General features: G+C 48.8%; 1 pseudogene; it reads right to left on the bottom strand.

The window, feature by feature from the left end:
* Positions 1 to 4,406: 4,406 nt before the first annotated feature.
* Positions 4,407 to 4,525, bottom strand: LOC146011653 (5S ribosomal RNA; annotated as a pseudogene).
* Positions 4,526 to 5,350: the final 825 nt, after the last annotated feature.

Here is a 5,350-nt window from a genome sequence, read left to right as displayed (position 1 = left end):
TTATTGTAACCCCCTGTTTTATACAAAAGCATACCTTAAATACTACGGTACAGCTATTTTTAGCATGTTTTAATGACAAATAAATTTTGTAAAGGATACCGCTCTATATTATTATTTTTTTAGTTTTCAGCCAGCGCTGGTAATCTTTCCACTAACACCTACGAGGGAGGGGGGGCATTCTGGCGGTTCAATTCTTGTGTCCTTCCCTTCATATACCCTAAACCTGTGGGTGTACCCTGAGGTACTTTCGCACAGCTTATACATTTTTATGCCATACCTTGCCCTCTTATTGGGAAGGTACTGGCGGAATTTAACCCTTCCTTTAAAATGTATGTGAGGGGCGTGGCCTGGCAGCCATAGCGAGCGGACGTGTGCGCGGTGAGCTCCGTCCAGACTGAACCCCATTACCTGCTATTACCTGCTTCCCCCGCCTGACACCCTTCCCTCAGCGACCTCCATACCCCCTTCAGAGTACCTGGAGACCGGTTGCGGAGCCGGGGAGGGCCTCCTGCCTTCCCGCGGGTTGCGGCCTGGTCTTCCACACAAAGCCGGGACCTCGATTTCGGGGCGAGCGGCGGAGGTGTGCGGACGCACATCGCCAGAACCATCCGGAGGCTCGAGAGGTGGCGGAGTAAAGAGGATTGTCCCACAAGCCTGCCACTAGACCCGGGGACCGGAGAATCTGCACGGAGGGGCGCTCGTGACCCAGAGGACGCGGCCACCATTACTGCTGGCTGGAAGAGGCCCTGTCACGAGGTGAGGTGGGGCGCTGCTAGAATATCGCAGCAGCCCCTATCCCTAGCCTTACAGAGCTGACTAGCCTAGTCTGAGCCCAGCATACCCAGGCAGTGTAAGAGATCCATCCCCATAGGAGATCTTAACAACCAGCGCACTCCCTGCTACTCCCCCCCTTTACAGGGCAGACTCTCTGCCAGAACAGGATTCAGCATCCCTCCCTCAACACCCTGAGGGCAGCAAGGGGAAAATCACACTTCCAACTCTCCCACCAGCTGCATTGGGCCTGAAATATAAGGCAGTGAGCAGGGTGAAACTCATCCTTTGCCACTAATACCAGGGCAGCAAAACAACAGCTCACCCATTAGTGACAAGGCCAGTGCTCATTAGAATTTGGGAGCTACCCCCCCTCCACTCCCTACCTGGAAAACAACACTCCCTTGCCCTTGCTCTGCCTTGCTGCTGGACAGCATCAACTCAAACTAGCTGGGTAAGCCCAGCTCACCCCAGAATCTGTGAAGGCTGGAAATCACCCTCCATAGCTGCTCACACTCCCCTACCCTATAGACCTCAGAGTGAGCGCCCTGAGTGACCTCCAAACCACCGCGCAGCAGCCTCAGATGTGAGAAACCCAACTACCTGCTGCCACTCACTTACACTACTAAATCCGAGGTTAATATGACCCAGTGAAACCGTTAATCTACCTCCCCCACCGGTGCCACTATCTCAGAGACTAACATATCCATCACGAGTGCTCCCTCTCCTTATCATGCCCCCTAAGAGGGTTAAAAACGTGGTCCCCTCCAAAATTCCCCTCCCTCCCAAGACATCTCCCCCTCTCTCTACGGTCCAGCATAGCCCCCCCCACCCAGGCCTCCCACTCCCGGGATGCGCCGAGTGAGACAACTGCAACAGCAGGGCTAACTGGCGTAGATATGGACTCAGACGCACCTGTGACTATGAGGTCCCTATGCCAGGTCTTTTCTGCATTCCAAGCAGAAATGACCAAAGATCTGAAGTCGACTATCCGCGAGATCAAGACTGAACTAGTAGCCATAGGAGACAGAACCGACCACCTGGAGCGAAGAATGGATGAGATTGTAGCGTAACACAATGACCTGATAACCTCCTATGATTGCCAGCAACGAGATATCGACCAATTTAAATCCAAGATGGCGGACCTGGAGGACAGGTCCAGACGCAATAACATAAAAATCAGAGGCATTCCCGATTCGGTGGCTAACGCTGAACTGGAAGACTATGCCATCGTCCTGTTCCGCAAACTACTCCCCTCAGCAGACCCCAAAGACCTCCTGATAGACCGTATACATCGCCTTCCGAGACCCAAGACAGTCTCTTCTGACCTGCCGAGGGATACGCTCCTTCGGGTGCACTTCTTCACTGTCAAGGAACGCATCCTGAAGGCGGCCCTTGAGTCCAAGAATTCGGACACTCTAGGCGGCCTGCAGATCTTTCAAGATTTTTCCCCAGCCACTATAGCCAACAGAAGAGCTTTTGCCCCCATCACCGCAGCACTCCGAAACCACGAAATCCGGTACCGGTGGGGATTCCCGGTCAAACTCATCGTGTACTATGAGGACTCCACCTATGTTATCTCCTCCCTGGACGCTGGGGTTAAACTCCTGATGGACTGGGATATCTCGGTTACCAGCTCACAAGAGTCGAGACGCCCACAAGCCCTACATCAGGACTGGTCCGCTACTTGAGAATCCCCCATGGGCCTAGAAGATTGTTTAACCCTGTTCGCGAACCTGTTGCCCAGGCTCCTGAGTTCTCCTCCACCGGGACGAGATCTTCATGTTAAGTATCATCTTTCACTGTTTCTTTTTTTGTTATATGCAGGATGCTGGACAACTGGGCCTTTATATTAGAAGTATGGTTCTCTCTAGCAATATGCTAGGTTTAGTTCTCACACTTAGCTGTGTTTTCCAAGTTACAATGTTTATGTACCTCGTTATAGTTTTATAGTTTTATATATGTTCATATGTGAGTGGCGGCTCTCCGCTGTGCGAGCCAGGCCACCACCCCGACATTGCACATACTACTGCAAGACCCCTCCCCCCCGCCCCTGCAGTAGTCATGCAGGTCCAATATTCCGGACCTTTTTGTTTTACCTTTCCCTGTTCTTTTCCCTCTCCCCTCCCCCCCTACCCTCTACACGCCCACATCCCGCCCTCCGGGCTCTTCAAGGACAATTCGGACGCTAACCACTGGAGCAAGCCCCCTCCCCTGCTGAGCCATAGGTTCCCACCGCAACCCCCCCTCATATACAATGCCTAATTTCCTGTCTATGAACGTAAAAAGGGCTGAACTCCCCTAACAAAAGACGAATGGCCCTGTCCTACTTTCATAAACAAAAGGCCGATGTGGTAGCTGTTCAGGAGACACACTTCAGCTCCTCCAACCCCCCAGTATTTAGAGACGCAAACTACCCCACAGCCTACTACGCTAATGGCCCCACTAAACACAATGGGGTTGCCATACTATTTGGCAAACATTCTACTTTTGTATTACAGTCACAGACCCAGGACAAGAGTGGTAGATATATTATACTGTCTGGCCTGTTAGACGATACACTGACCACCATCATATGCTTATATGCACCAAACTATAATCAAATCCCCTTTCTGCGCAAACTATTTCTCCTAATACAAAAATCCGCAAAGGGCCCTGTGATTCTTCTGGGTGACTTTAACCTAGCCCTTGACCCAAAACTAGATAAATCACGTGTACCCTCTACCCCCTCCTCGCAGACATCAGGCCCGTCCCTAGCTTTTCGCAACCTCCTTTTGGAGTTCGATCTCTATGACATATGGAGAACTAACTACCCCTCCGGCCGCGAATACACCTTCTATTCCCCAGTTCACAACTCATATTCCAGGATAGATTATATACTATGCGACAAATGGACCCTACAACACACGAAAGATGTAGACATTTTTCCCATCACATGGTCAGATCATGCCCCGGTCACATGGTCTTGGAACACTCACTCCCCCAAAACCCCCTCGAGGCCCTGGAGGCTTTTCCCCCATCTACTTAAAGACCCCACCTCTAGATCTACTATACTAACCTCCATAAACGCTTACCTCTCTAACAATTCCCCTCAAGACACCTCCATCACAAACCACTGGTGCGCTCTGAAGGCAGTCACCAGGGGAGCCGCAATCCAAGTACACTAGGGTTTTGTCAGGGAAGACCTGACAAAGAGAGAAAAACGCTTTTTGGGCGCACTCCTTTTTTGTAAATTTACAAGTATTAGATGATTATTTTAAGATATAACTTTTATTAAAGACTTTGTTAAAATAAGTGGCACTCTGAGTTCAAATAATTGAATAGGTTAAAAATGTAGTGTGGTCCTCAAACTATTATTGTTTAAGGAATAATAATTAGTATGTCACACTTTACTTTATCATTTATGCACTGAGTTTTTCAAAGGTACGATTACCAGTGAACATAGGCAGAGAAATGATTTAGTTCCCTTTATGGATCGATATAGTGTGCTGATATTGCACAATAGGTATACATAATGGTTTACCACAAATGGGTCACAGCCTTATGTAATAAATGGTTTCTAATAACAACAGTTCTCTCTAGCAGTCATGGGTACAGTGGTTAAATTGAAGCAGCGGCTTGCTTGCCTTATATTTGTATTGCCACACCTGGTCTTCCCCAGGGGTCTCCCACCTGGGTACTGTCCTGGCCCTCCACTGCTTGGTTTCCAAGTTCGGAGAGGGTTTGGGCAAACCAGCGGGGTATGGTGGCAATACGTAAAAATTAATGCAAGGTGCTTCAATCAATTAGTACTGTTTGGCTGCAGATAGCGGTAGCGCATCACACTGGGCCTTTTTAGTGGCCTAATAATTTCACACGGGGTTAGTGATATATAACTTATTAGGGATGCAGTTATATTGGCAGGTAGAGCACACTGGTACTGTAGAACACAATTATATTAGATATGGTATAGTGGTTGACACCGGCTGTGTCGACACAGTTTTAGTTTGAGGGAGAAAAAATAATTATTATACAATGGTGGAGAGTAACAATGTAAAGGTAAATTGTTTTTGGAGAAAAGAATTGTTAGTAGGTAGAACACATTGTTGCAAAAAATTGTGCTTTCAGAAACTTGCTGTCTGTAGATAGAGTCAATTCTTGACAAGTATAAGGCACTGATTTAGAGCAATTTGCGCAGGATACATAGACACATTGTTAATGGTTTTCTACCAATAGACACAATGTTGATAACATGCTTCTGGTTGATCAAAGGAAAGGGGAGATACTGTAGCCAGAGTATGGTAGCCGGCTTGCTGAAAAAAATGTATATATATATAAATAGGGCTGACGCTGTGTTTGGGTGGTTGACACACAATGTGTCGACACAAGGTTCCCTGTGGTATGCAGTACAAAGATAACGCCAAGTGGGGAATAATGTTGGAGCAAGCACTTCCCAAATGCAGAGGCACAGGGGAGTGTGCTCGTGTACCTGCTGCCGCTGCCTGTGTTAGCGGCTGATGACGGGACTCAGCGTGTCCGCGGCTTGCTGCGGTGAGCCTCGCGGTGTTAAGCCAGACCAGGAGATGTGGTCTGCCACTGA

Source organism: Crinia signifera, chromosome 6 (assembly GCF_055691185.1).
Source record: "Crinia signifera chromosome 6, ASM5569118v1, whole genome shotgun sequence".
In the NCBI taxonomy this organism is placed as follows: domain Eukaryota; kingdom Metazoa; phylum Chordata; class Amphibia; order Anura; family Myobatrachidae; genus Crinia; species Crinia signifera.
This window is presented reverse-complemented; position numbering and strand designations above follow the sequence as displayed.